The sequence below is a fragment of the Amia ocellicauda genome, chromosome 14 (genome assembly GCF_036373705.1).
Source record: "Amia ocellicauda isolate fAmiCal2 chromosome 14, fAmiCal2.hap1, whole genome shotgun sequence".
In the NCBI taxonomy this organism is placed as follows: Eukaryota; Metazoa; Chordata; class Actinopteri; order Amiiformes; family Amiidae; genus Amia; species Amia ocellicauda.
This window is the reverse complement of record NC_089863.1, coordinates 8774301-8789117: the sequence shown is the minus strand read 5'-3', so window position 1 is coordinate 8789117 and position 14817 is coordinate 8774301.

The window sequence follows — 14817 nt, the reverse complement described above, 5'->3', positions numbered from 1 at the left end:
TAACTGAGTTATACAGTCATTATACCCAATTGCCAAAGCTCATTTTGATTAACTCTATTTTAAGTAGAAATAACAAAACCATGGAAACCCCTAGAAATGAAAACAATGCCAATCCAGTTTACAAAATCCTCATGTCAATCAGTTGGAATTGTTTAAGTCATCTCTAGGCTGAATCAGAATCACAAGAACAGTGAAAATACATAATGAATTTAAATAGTTTCATTTAATTAAATTACTCTGATAACATGGCTAAATGTTGCTATATGATAAAGTTTAATATCATATGCAAGATTTAACAACATTAAAATAATTGAAGACTATTAATTGTTTTCAGAAATATAAAGCAGTCAAAAATGAACAGATTTAACAACACAAAACATCTGCTGCACTGCACTTCCTATTAACGTCTTGTATTTCCTTCTTCTGCAATGAAATCATTGCATTTGCACAGCCATTTGTTTTATCTTCAGAAGGATGATAATGCAGTTAAAGCACAGTAGTAAAGCTCACTGTCTCCCATGCAGATCCCATGCATTTCTTGGCTGTGCCATTTTATTACTTGATCTGATCCTCTATTTGTATACTATTCTTCCATTTACACTTCACACTGTAACCACTGTCTGCTAACCCCTTCTGAGTGAACCTATTACAGTCCTATCTTTTCCCTTTTCTTTAAACATATGCAAAGGTGACAGGTTTAATTACCTAATTATAAACAAACTGTTGTGTAGAAAATCTTAATTCTAATAACTGACTTCAATTGCAGTTTTACCCAGTTATGAGTCCCAAGCCCTAACCACTACTCCACAGTGCTGCAGTTGATGATCAGTTCCCATCCATCTTCAAAACTGCTTATTGATGATCAGTTATCAGTTTCAAAATTGAAAAGAAAAAGAAAAATAATTTCTGACTGGTGTAACACCAAACTCCTGGTTGCTGAGCTGGTTTATTTAAGGTTGAATGATTCTTTCAAGCTGTTCATTGCTTGTTCTTTTGTTATCTCACACCAGTCTGGTGGGATATCAGCAGGTTTAGCATTGTACTTCACCGCAAACTCTTGGTTAAATTTAGCAAGCACATATTTCCAGTAATCTGTTGCCTGAATGCTGGTGTCTGGTGGGATATTCCAGTCAGGGTAAAATTTCCTGTAATCTTTATATGGATGGGGCTTCCAATCTGTAAGACTGTTTTGAAATGTCCTCTCACTGTAAACACCAGATGAGCAAATTTCACATGCAAGTTTACATGTTTTAAGACACCTGTATTCACCAAGCGCCTTAGGATGGTGTATGGAGGTCCAGTGTTCACTGTGATCTTTCCCTCCTGCTTCACAAGGAGCCATGGAAAATGGGCATTGTTTCCCACAGCCAAACACTCTCTTGAACAGCTCGTTCTCTGGTTTGAATCACAGATTGTGAAGTTTTTTCTCTATGTCACTTTCCTTATGAAACTCAGCACTTATACCCTGTTCCATTTCTCCTACGACGTGTTTAAGACACTGAGAGAAGTCCTCTGTGTTTGCATTGTTTAACATCATCACTGCTTCTAACCCATCCCTGGGAATAACAAGCTTCTCTGCCAGGTTACTGCAAATGTCTTGAATAAATTCCTTTATGTTTCTGCTGTCCTTGCAATGTGATCCTTCACTTTGTCTCTTTTGTGCATCTGCAATGGCTTCCTTTATTTTCTGTATTATTTGTTTCAGCTGTTTCTCTTCCAATTCCACAATGCTGTTTTCTGTTGAAAAGTGCTCTGTGATTTTTCCAAAGATCCATTTCTTCACAAAATCTTCATAGGACTGAATATACTTCACATAGTTTTCAAACTTTTCTTCTGAAAGCAGCTGTTTCAGAATGGAGAACTGGAAAAATGACCGGGTGCTATAATCTACAGAGCTCTTTCCCGTCAGCATTTCATCCACAATATCTGGACCCAAGCATTTGGTGACATACGCCCTTACTGCAGGTCTAAGGCAGAGTTGAGTAAACTCTTCAGCTTTCTTCTGGCACTGGTCTCTTTCATGGAATAGATCCTTGACATTTGCCATTATAAGTTTTTTTAAGAAGCACCATGGAAGAGATTTCAGAGAATCGGTTGGTTCATCTGTAATATTCGTCTCATCAATCTGAAGGACAGTACTCAGTGTTAGTTTATTTTTTAACTGATGCTCTAGTCCCAGATCATGCAGCAGCTCCTCCAGACAGGTTTCTGTAAATGAAATGGAATACCCAATTAATATCTGCACAGTAACCGCCATTCTAACTGCACGTGCTGAATGAAAAAAAGAGTGCCCAACGTTTTTTGAATAGGTGTGCCAGATAAACCTACATTTTAAAATAAATCCTAAATATAGCTTCCAAATTTAATTTGCTGCCAAGTTAAAGTAATTTGTATATATTTATTTTGTTTATTAGATTGCAAATGCATGTTTCTGTCCGCAGGAATATCTTTTGACATTCAATAATAAAATAGACACAGAATATAATAAATAAACCAGAGTTCCAATGTCACACAACATACTGTAGAACTACTTGTTAAAGAACACGAGCAAATACAAAAGATATGAAAAACAGTAACAAAAACCATCTCTTACATATATAGAAAAATATAACCTACACTTACTGACTTAATGAGAACTTTGAGGTTGTTTCTCAGCTGCCAAATTCCCAAAGTTTGGAAATGCTTATAAGTAGTACATCATGCAGGTGGTTGTCTGTCATATGGGAACTCAGCTTAGATTTAATCAGTTTCATAAGTGAGAATGTTTTTTCAAAGATGTATGTGCTGTCAAAAACTGCACAATTTTCAAAGATTGTGGAATTGATCGTTGATTCACCTCAACAACAACGGGGTTTCAAACAGATAAATGTCGTTTGAGTGTGACCTGAAGTCAGAAAATCTGGTGTACATTTTTCAGTCAACAGGTCTAGTAATTTTATCATACTGGATCAGAATTTGGAATTGAACACTGACATTTTTGTCACAACTGAATTCAACACAGGATGAGAAATTAGACAGTGTACCCCTATCTGAGTGTTGTCGGAAGAGTTTGAGTTTTGCCTGAAAGTCATTGACATCTGAATATAACTGGGAAACAAACCTTTCTTTATTTTATATATATATATATATATATATATATATATATATATATATATATATATATATATATATATATAATTTTGGAAATACTCTCTCAAGCTTCTCGCATTTCCACCTTGCCAGGAAGAGCGAAAACGAAGCAAAATAATTGAAAAAGTGATTGTTTTAAGGTAGTTGTGATGTCCTCTAGGACCAAAGGAAAGGATCCAAGTGCAGGCTTTTAGAGTTGAAGCATATAATCCAATAAGACAAGAGAGCATACACAGGGACAGTCCAGGTCAAATGATCAAGCGAACAGGCTAGTAGGGAGATCTGAAAGGGGTAAACGAGAGAAGGAAGCAAGAGGTCAAAAATACACAGGAAGGCACTCAAGAAACAAGGCTTAAAGATGATCCAGGGGAGAATGCAAGACTTCGCGATGAATCTAGGAAACAGAGGGGTTTTAGTACTGTGAAGGAGAGAGGGATTGAACAAGGTGAATGAAGGATTGACCAATGATAGGAGAGGAGGACAGAACAGGTGCACCTGGTAGGGAAGAATGTGGAAAGACTGGTTTGACTGGATAAAGGAAAGGAGAAGCACTAAACTAGTATTCGGGAGAGGGAGACCTCTGGTGGTGAACTAAGGTAGAAACAGGGGAGACCGTGACAGTAGTGCTCTTCTGCAATATATTTCTACAAGATGAAGAATGGGTTCAAAACACTGAGGGTTACAGTTTGAGGACACTGAAGGAACAAGCCATATTGGATACAGGATGAGAGCAAAGGATATTTTTTTTCCATAAAATGTTCCCGGTCAATACATGGATGGCTACAGGAGACCAGGTATGGCTTTGACCCCGCCTCACATATAGCAATGCGGCAGCAGATTGTCTGTGATTAAAATATAAAACATGTAGGATGGAGCTGGTATTGGTAAAGGAGTGAAAATGTGGTGGACTGACTAGGTATATATTATTACCTACAATTAAAAATGACATTTATTTTGTGTGCCGGCCCTGTAGCCATCACTGTGTATTTTAAGTAAAACAATGAACTTACTTGTTTTGACAGATGTTGAGACCGCCATGCTGTGATGACCATTTTCAAGTACTGTAGTGACACTGAAGGTGTACTCAACTCCAGGCTGCAGATTCGAGATGGTTGCACTGTTGAAAGTCGTGCCAAATGCTTGGAGTGAACTTTCAGAACAGCAATAGGTTACTTCAAACTTAAATGGAAATCCTTCCATGTCAAGTGGACTGTCCCAGCTCAGTGTAACCAATTTACTTGTGATAATATCGGTCTTGATCTTTCCAGGTTGAAGCGGCTCTGTAAGAGAATTAAATGAGCATCATTCCTATACAAATTTCCTAAAATACATTTTTTTCTTACATTAATATATTTTCTTACATTAAAGTTACAGTTTAAATTCAGAGTACTCCTGGTAACACAATGCAGTAATCGTAATCCCTCAAGATATACAAATTCGAGTTACGTGGTAAATGGACATCCAAACAGGAGACTCAAATTTTGAAATGCACGACATTCTCGTATATACATGACTGCGTGTTTGTTTTCAAGGTTTACATTAGTCAATTCCAGAGCAAGAGGAGAGGGCAAGATATTATTTTACCTTGTAATATATGTAAAATTAAAACAGAAATATGCTTACTGGGAAAACCTACTTCACATTTATTTTAACTTAAATTTTGTATGCATACATTTTAAAAATTAACACAAAGAGTAAAGTTGATTAAATGTTTTAATATGAGATTTCGATCCTAAAATGTGTGGCTAATATAATTACACAACATAGAAAGACAAACATGCAGTGCAACAAGGAGTTAGAAATGCAAACCCAAACACAAAATGCAAGACAAATCTGTTTTAAATACATTTTAAAATATTCATCTTATTGTCATTTCAGAAATATATAACTCTGAAAAATGAAGATAGTTTAAAAACATCCCAGAACAATCAAGAAAGTTCTGATGCATCATCATACATTTGGCCTCTCTCTGCCTGATCTGAATATCTTCATTTATGTCTTCACTAACATTCTTACTGACACTGTTGGATTCTTTTGGATGAAATATACTAAAAATGTAGACGTAACTTTATCACAAATCATGAATTATGTGTTAGGCTATATATTTCTGATCACCGAGAACACGTTGCCCTGCCAGTATGACAGTTTTTCAATTACAGGTCTATTTTTTTTTCATTAAAAATAACAGACCCTATGTGTTAGGGGGTGCTGGCAGTGTTTTGCCTGGGTTAGCGGTGGGGCTGGTGGTGTTTTATCCATGGTGTTAGCGGGTTTCTGAACAACCTACAGTATAATTAACAGTTGTATTTCCCTCGTTGAAGCCCCCTGATGGCGAGAGGCCCTAGGCTGCAGCCTATGTAGCCTATGCAGTTAACACGGCTCAGAGTATTGCCAAGAATAGATACGCAGTTTACAATATGGATAATGTTTGCATTTTATGTATAAATATATGTATAAAACAGCAATGAAAGCATCCAGTGAAGCAAAGAAAAACCACCTTTTACATTAATACAATTTATTAAAGCTTTTATTATAGAAATTGTGCTGTCCTGAATTTCAACATTTTATGTGGTGAAAACTGTTCATCACAGGATGCATTTTGACAGCATAAGACACAGGATAATAGACAATTGGTTATGGATATACTTTATATAAACATTTCTTACTTGTGAGGATGGTTTTGGACACAGCCAAGCTCTGTTCTCCATTTTTCAGTGCTGTGGAGACCCTGAAGGTGTATGTCATTCCAGGTTGAAGGTCAGAAATAATAGCATTTCTGGAAGCAGATGTGGTGAACAGTAATTGATCCTTGTGGCAGTTTGACACAATGAAGATGTGTGGAATTCTACCCATACCAGCAGGTTCACTCCAGCTAAGAGAGACTGACTGTGCATCAACTTTGTCTACATTCAGACACTTTGGAGGTGTGGGCCCTGGATCAAAAAAGAAACAGAATACATTTTAAAAAATTTGGTGGCCATAAGGTGTATTACATTTACATGCAGAGCTGGGATAAAACATTTTGTGGCCCTAGGCTATGAACAGTTTGTCGTCCCTCTTTACACTATGCGGTTAACACGGCCCGGTTTACATGATAAAACCCTCTGCCTCTGCCTCCCCGAGGAAAGTGAACTTAAAGCCAGCATCTCTCAGAGTAACACTGCAAAGCTTAAAGGCCCCCAGTAAACCAAAGGGGAAGCTGTAGCTGACTTGGAACCCACCCAACTCCAGCAGCTTTCAGATAATTGGAGGCACATCTGTGGAGAATCCTACTTATGTCTTGTTAGACACTAATGTTCTAACCAGCACTAACTGGACTGTAGAAAACAGTCAGAGGACTACTTGGACAATTTTCATCCCATGCTGTCATGTTGCTAGAGGACTACAGAGACGATTTTCGGCCCAAACGTCCACCACCACTTTAGCCTTAAAAAGGTTTTGGACAATTCTACATAGCAACAGACTGTCTTAACCATTTGCAGAGAGGTTTGTTGTGAGTATTAACCAATCTAAAAGCTTTTAAAACAAATATCTCTTAGAGGAGATGGTGAAGATGGCAGCATGCTGTGCTCACTAAATGAGAGTTTCAAGGAAGTCAAATGAGGGATATTTTGAACATTTTACTGCTTCTGAGACTGATAAAACTTATTCAAGCATTTTTTTTGTATCGTAAACTTTTATTTGGGCACATTGTTGAATTTTAGACAATTATGACAGCAATTTGGAAGAGGAGGAGGCAGAAGTTGATGGTGATGGTACAGATTAAGATGTTTCTAGTTTATTTCACCAAATTACAGAATTTACAAAAAATAAAAATCACTAAGATAAAGAAATACACAGAAGTCCAAGATGTATTCAACACAGCAGACTCAAACGGACAATTTCTCAGCAAAGAAGAAAGATCACATCTGCACAGAGTTGAACAAATGCGTTTACAAATCAATGCAAAGTAAGCAATTAACATTCATTATTATTATTATTATTGATTCATGATTATTTATTTATTTATGATTAATGTATTTATTTAATACAGCAGAGCCCGACCAGCTGATTTAGTTTGTTTTGTTTTTGTTGTTTTGCTTCTTGCATATCTGTGATTTTTTGTATTTAAAAATAACATTCTGGGGATTTGTATATATGATTTTTTAAGCATTTATACGTGTTGTTATTATTGTAATCATCATCAATATATGTGCTAGTAGATAAGTATTTTGATAAGTAGATAAGTAACTTGACTCCCTTAACTTATTACTCTTCCTACAGATTTGTAACTGCAATCAATACTTTTTGCCGTATTATGCTTATTTTACTTAGCAGACGTCCTTAACCAGGGCAAGTTACAGTTGAAACAAAATACACACGTTTCACGATGAATCATCCAGCTACTATATAGCAGGTTATAATTGAACTAATGTGTGCGCGTCTCAGTCATGGCATTTATGGACACATTTATAAACCATTCCTTAATATTTTAGAGGGAAACCCAGATCTGCTGTATTTATTTATTTATTAATTCATTAATTTAACTTGTAAATGGACAAACGTTAACTAAATCGTGTTCACCTTCATACTGACTGTTATACATCAGACTGCAGATATTTATTTTGTTAAGGAAAAAGGACTGAAAAGGGATTTCACTTCATTATACTCATGCATATTTGTATGTTGAAAAAATATTTTATCATTATAATTGTCTTGAATGTTCTACCTCAGATTTGTGAAATGATCCACTGTCTGGCAAGTGTTTGTCATGTTCTGACCATAAAGAATTGTTTAAAACCACAATTAACCATCTGATTTCTTCAACTTTCACTCAGGAGCAAAAATCAACCTTTTAAACTTGAAAGAAATAATGATTTGACATTTATTGTCAATCACTGCATTAATGTCCAATTCTTTGGTCCTTCTGGAACTGATTGCCAGCACACCCAGATTGCTTGTTCGAGCGTCTCTGCTTCTATTCCTCAGATAGGTCTTTATACGGTGTAAGCAAGAAAAGCTCCTCTCACACGCAGCTGATGTGACGGGCAGCGTCATGGAGATGCACACAAGTTTATATAAATCAACAAGCGCATCCTTGTATGGCTTTAATAGCACCAACACGTCATGGGTGGTGTTGACGATACCCCAATTTGTTTTTTCCTTTCAATAAGTCGCTTTGCCTGGTGAAGTTCTGCAGAGAGGTTTTCCTCCATTACCCTATAGTGTTTAGCCATTGGCAAAAGGCAATCTTTGTCCATTAATGTTTTGTGCTTGTGGTTGAGGGCTGTTGCTCCTCTCAGAATGTGACAGCTTTGAGACGAAAAATGTCTGTTCAATTCACTAACCAATCGGTCGATTACTGGGAAAAAACAGTGGTTATGATAATCACTCTCTTGACCCTGTTTGGCTGTTCAGGTGGCGAAGCTGTGCTTTTCTCCTCACCAGTGGTCGCTGCATTTCAATGCCCACCGAAGCACACTAGTCACTGGCACACTCCCAGATTGCATTCCATGTTTCAACGTTGCGTTTCTCGTTGAGGGTATCGACAACTGAACAGACCAGATAAGTGTCAGATGCCAGCTCCAAATCTGTGGCCTGTAGATGATCGGATAGGGTTTTTGTGAGGCTGAATATGCTTTCCAGCACAGTGACGTGTAGAACAAACTGTCTATCAATCAATCTAATCAGTAATTTTGCTTTGGTCACCCTATGAGCATTTGACTGGTCGCTCACATCTGCTAGAGTCGCTGAAATAGCAGGGAGAGCTCTTTTTATTGCCCACAGTGTAGAATATTGGCAGGCCCATCGCGTGTCTGATAATCTTTTCACTTCCACGACCCGTTTGGTGGACTCAAGTTCTTGCTGCTTCTCGACAAACAGTTTGTGAACAACAGACCCGGAAAAAAAGTTGTAGAGCATCTGTACTACTGCAAAATATTCTGCGACTGGTTTCACATTATGCACACAGTCAATTAAAACTAAGTTTAGTCTGTGTGCATAGCAATGGAAGTAAAGCACGTGGCACTTCTTGGTGAAATCTTTCCTGGACACCGTTGTTGCACCCAGACATAACTGATGTAGCACTGGGCAATACTTGCATTTTTGTCTATGTTACACTTAGCCAACATCTGTTTAACTGACTCAAGTACAGACTGTGCATCTAAGCCATCTGCTCGAATAAAGTCCAAGAATTCTTCATGAATGTTGTCATTGTTTAGGTATCGCAATACAGCAGATATCTGCTCTTTCTTGCTTATGTGTTTGGTTTTGTCAACCATTAAAGCAAAGTGCTCTCCCAGCTTAACCTCGTCGCTTACTTGCCCCCTTATCATGCTAGCCATAATGTCAATCAATTTGTTCTGAATGTCATGGTGCACATATTTAGCATTGCCAGTCCCACTAGCTAACTTTTTTGACACAGTACTTTCAAACGTTCCAAGCAGGTTTAACAGTTCAAGGAAATTACCTCTGCTGGTGGATTGCTTATTTTCTCTGTGCCCTCACTGACCAATTGTTTGACAACCTGTAAACCGTAGTGACTCAACTACTGCTTGTATGTACTGCCTGTTTTCTTGTACAATCTTGGAATGTCCAACGTCAAACTGTGTTAAAATCTTCAACCCACTTTTCGATCACACCTTAAATTCACAAAATGCTTCCATTGCTAGTTTATGGGAAACACTTGCATTGTGTTGGGCCAGTTTCTCTGCTCATTTTCTCATTTTCTCAATTTGACCCAGCCCATGGTGGAAAAAATTTCGACACGCATAGCAGAAAGCAGCATCAACTGAGAGCAAGTATTCCAACCATGAGTATTGTTTGAACCAAGAGTTGTTAAACCCCCTTGATTGAGATCCAAATTTAAGACTTTAATTGAGGACACCTTGGTCCCTCAGCTGGATCTTGGCTTAAATCCACAGGACCACCAGGTTTCTTGCCAGTGATGGCAGCTATGGCAGTGGAAGCTAACACTTCTCTCCCTCTCCCACTCTCATTATTGCTCTCCAAGTCTTCTGCCAAAGACGAACCCTTGAACCATGACTTAAAATGTTTTGGTCATTTTTCATTACTTTTCCATGACTTTACAAAACCATTTTTTAATTCCATGACTTTTCCAGGATTTTCAATGACCGTAGGAACCATGCCCTCCCTCCCGCCGCCATTGTATATAGGTTTCATATGATCATTATATTTATTTATGTGAAATTAAGTAATTTGCTGTGCTGTACCAAGTGCTGTGATTTGTGTGAGAGGGTTAAAAAAACATTACAGATATTTAGTAATTTATAGATGACACTTTGAAGGAGATTAAATGTATTCTACATGTTTTTATGTAATCAAAGGCGGGTATTCTGAGCTGAGACCAAAATGATTTACACAAATAGGTCACTACAGAGCCACTGTAGATGATACAATTACTGCACAAGTAGAATTATGTCTGTAATTTATACCACTGTTTGTTTCCTTCACTCACCGCCTATATTTTCTGGACTCTTACTCTCAGCTTCTTCCTCAGATGTCACTAATGTCTCTTTGGCATCCTGAAATTCCTTAAAAGACAAAACAGATTTCAATGAACATTCAAACGTTGCTTCACTCGTATAAAGGGACCTAATGTCTGCCACGAAAACACATCCCACACCACCACCACCAGCCTGAATTGTTGACACCTGGCAGGATAGATCTAGAGCTGGGTGATATAGCAAATAAATAATCACAATATATATATATTTTTTTTTCATTCAATGACAATAATTATCACGATATTAATCAAATAATGTTTAAAAGGTGCATATCTGCTTCAGACTCAAGAATGACTGAACAAACCAAAGGCTTTAATGTTTCTTACTTATTGTCAGAAGTAGATCTCACAAATACCTCCACTTTTTTTTAAAAGCTGTAAACCCTTACAAGTTATGAACAAGAAATAAAAAAATAAAAAATAAAAAATAGTGCCAGTCAATATGCATTATAACTGTTAGCCTGATGGCAGTCGGGTCCATTTGTTGATTTGAGTGGCCTTCACCACGTTCGCATCACTGTCCCTTGTAATGCAGACTTGTCTGTATTGAGTCCCCAGGAGGCGAGAGTGTCAATGAGCCCCTCTGCTATAGATTCACCTGTGTGGTCGTCAGGAAAGTTTGAAGGCATTTATTTCAAAGATTCTACTCTTTGTCAATATAGTGGATAGTGAGGCTAATATATGGCTCTGACATGCGACTAGTCCACAGATCAGTAGTAGTAGCAAAATACGTAAAATCTGTATTGAGCTGTTCCTCAAAATTTTCCCTACACTCGGCGTAAATGTGTGTGGTGTGAGAGAAATGTTTGCGGCCAGGGAGCATATACCTGGGGTCACTAAGACAGTTCAGCCAAACATGTCAGACATTGTTTAAACTAGAATGTACCTCTTCTCCTCCAGTGCCTCCCCTTGCCGTCTTGGAGGGAGTGATGGTGTCATTGCTTGTTCTCCCTCTGGATGTCTGAGGTGCTGCAGAGGGTTCAGAATGTGACATCACTTTTCCACGGTGGCTTGTATTTTTTTGGCCTAATATATTATGAAACAAAAACTCAAATTATGAATTTAAAACTTATATAATATTTAAAAATAACTGTGATTGGATACAAGTCTGTGATTTGTGATGAATGGGTAAGGTACAGATTTTATTTGGTCTCTCTTGGCTATAGAGTTGCTCTTGTGTAGCAGACCTCAATATAAACAGGGCAAAAAACTGAAAAGTAATCTGCGTAAAGAGTAAAGTAAACACATCTTGACGGTATTTACCCTGGAACAGGGTCTCTTCCGAAGGCAGCTTCATTCTACAACCACATTCTGAGCAGAATTTATGTCTTCCTCCGCAATCGCAATAGCAATTAGGACACTTCATTGTGTCATTATTCTTCAAGATGAATAGACCAGAAGTATTAGTCTGAAAAGGCTGGATAGTTTTATCCACAACATAACAGTATTTGCTACATCATATTACCTTCCAAAGAACAACAAAATCTTAACGGCTAACTGAATGAGTCAAAAGTTGAATGTATTAATTGGCACATTTCATCCAAATTCCTCTAGATAAAAACTAAATTTATTATCATATGTATATTTTGCTATTTTTTATATTCAGATTTAGTTAGTATGACTTTATGTTAAATCAATGTTATTTTATTAAAATGTCTGAGGTTTTCAAAAGGAAATGGCTCTCTACAGAAATGCATACATTTCAGATTGGTTTGGTTTCGTTTTCATTTTAGCATTGTATATGCCTGCAGGTAGTTCTTAAATTCTGTCTAATTACAATCCAGGTGCGATAATTATTTATTAATTAATTAATCATCATCATCATCATCATCATCATCAAAGTTTTAGTGAAATATTTTCTGTCAAGCTCACTTAGACCCCACCTAAATACGTTGATTAATCCTCGTTTCTTTGCGGAAATGTATTTCAAATGTAATAAATGAAATCGTATTGTCTAGGTACATATCATTGCTTAAATTCATAAATAGGAGACATTGCTATTTAAATAAATATCTCCCTTTAAAATATTTTAAATCAGGGAAGCACCAAGGGGCAGCCTCGCCTGAACAGAGCAGCCTGGAGTGACTTGCTCCTGCGCAGTCCCGACACCTTGACCTCTATGGAACCGCAAAGCATTTACTGATACAAATACATATTCTGTATCCAGTGTGCTCCAGTCTAACTCTTCTAACTCTTCTTTTCCTCATACCTTCAAGGTTTGCTTTTCTAAAATTGTAGACCATTGTTTTAGACTTGGTCCTTGTTTTTTAAAGAATGCCTCAACGCTAACCATATTGTGATCACAATTTGCCATTGGTTCTCTAACTAGTGTCCCTCTGACTCTATCTTGGTCATTTGAAAAGATCAAGTCAATGCATGCTCTCTCTCTGGTTGGTTCCCTGACAAATTCAGTTAGAAAGCAGTCATTTACCATCTCAACCATTTCTATTTCTGCTTCTGTAGTCCCGACTTGGCTAATTTGGGAAATTGAAGTCCCCCATTATAACAGCCACATTCTTGTTATATGCAGTCCTGATTACACTGTACAATGCAACATCTTGCTGAGTATCTGAGTTGGGTGGTCTGTAATACACTATAAATGTTAATTACAGTAGAAACTATACAAAGCAACAAGAATCATTATTAATGTTATAGTTATTAGTTTATATTCAAGGCAATTCAGAATTAGTGCTAAAATAATTAAAATACAGATTATACTCTGTATTTTAATGATTTTATAAATCAGCTAAATTAATTAATAAAAACATACATTACGATATACAAATGGTCAGTTCAGTAGGGGCCTACAGTAATCCTTTCCCATACGCTGCTAAAGAAGTGTTTTAGGCGACTGCTTTGATTTAAACTTGAAAGCTTTTGATATTTTTTTTCCTTATATCAAACAAAATTATAAAAAATGATTTTCACCAATAAATTACCAGATTTTTGTATTTGAGGAGTTTGCATTTTACTGATTTATACCCATTTTAAACACGCTCAATATTATTTTCAGTTTCATTGAATTCAGTGAATTTACGTAGTACAAGAATGCAACCAATTATCTTGTGCAGAATGCAAAGGTCTGCGTGTTGCTATATGGTTATATGAGTTGTGCTTTGCCTATATGCGCTTCACACGGACTGTCCCAACACTTGGAAATCCCAAAATATCGGGCACAGACCACTGTGTGCCATGATGTTCATAATAATCATGTGTATTACAGAGTATGTACTAAAAGGGAAATTTAAACAGGATTTAATACAATTGTATTCTGCACCATGCAACTGTATAATTTCTATTATGAATTATTTTCTTCCTCTAGAAAACACTAGTCCATGAATTAAAGCAAAATATGAACAAAAGAAAACCATGAAAGGAACAGTGCTTATTAAAATTGCATCTGTTACATCTCACACCCCCTCAAAAGTTCAGCAAACTTGCAAAACACATCATATGTGACATTGAACAGTCCCTAAAAAACACACTAATGGAAAAGAAACAAGGCTTGAGTGACCTGCTCAGCTAGATACACCAACTATGACCAAATTAATTATGAAAAAGTGAAAGTGAAAGAAACTGTACTGTCTCTGTTGCAATGTGCTGTCCCTCACTGCTGCGTCACGGGGCTGAACAATAAAAGACAGACTTTCGCATATAAAATGAGTATAAAAATGAATACAAAGTGTAACAGTTTGTATGTATTGACATTTTTCAATGATAAACAGTAGTGTGTAGATACATAGAAGGCAATGATTGAGAGTGGCCATAGAACACAGGGCAATTGTTTTTATACACCTCTATTATTATATGAAACTCGCATTAATGAAACAATAAAGCTTACATCTTATTGTTTGCTCATTAAAACAAAGCTCCACGTTTTAGTAACGCATTAAAACTTACTTTGAAACCTGCAGCTTCACAAGTCTCCACTCTCACAAGAGACGAGCATGCGTGTTGTGAAGAGCGCAGTCCGGTGGAGGGATGTGCTTAGTATTGGTATTTTGTATATCTGATGTTTTAGCTTATTTTGTAATGGTATTTGATAAGTTCTTTACATGATTATTTATGTAGATGATCATATGCTACATACTCAAACGAGTACTGTGTTTATATTAATACTTATGCAACACTATATACCTGGGTCTTCTTGACTAGTGGTTTAGCTGGGGAGTTAGACACATCCT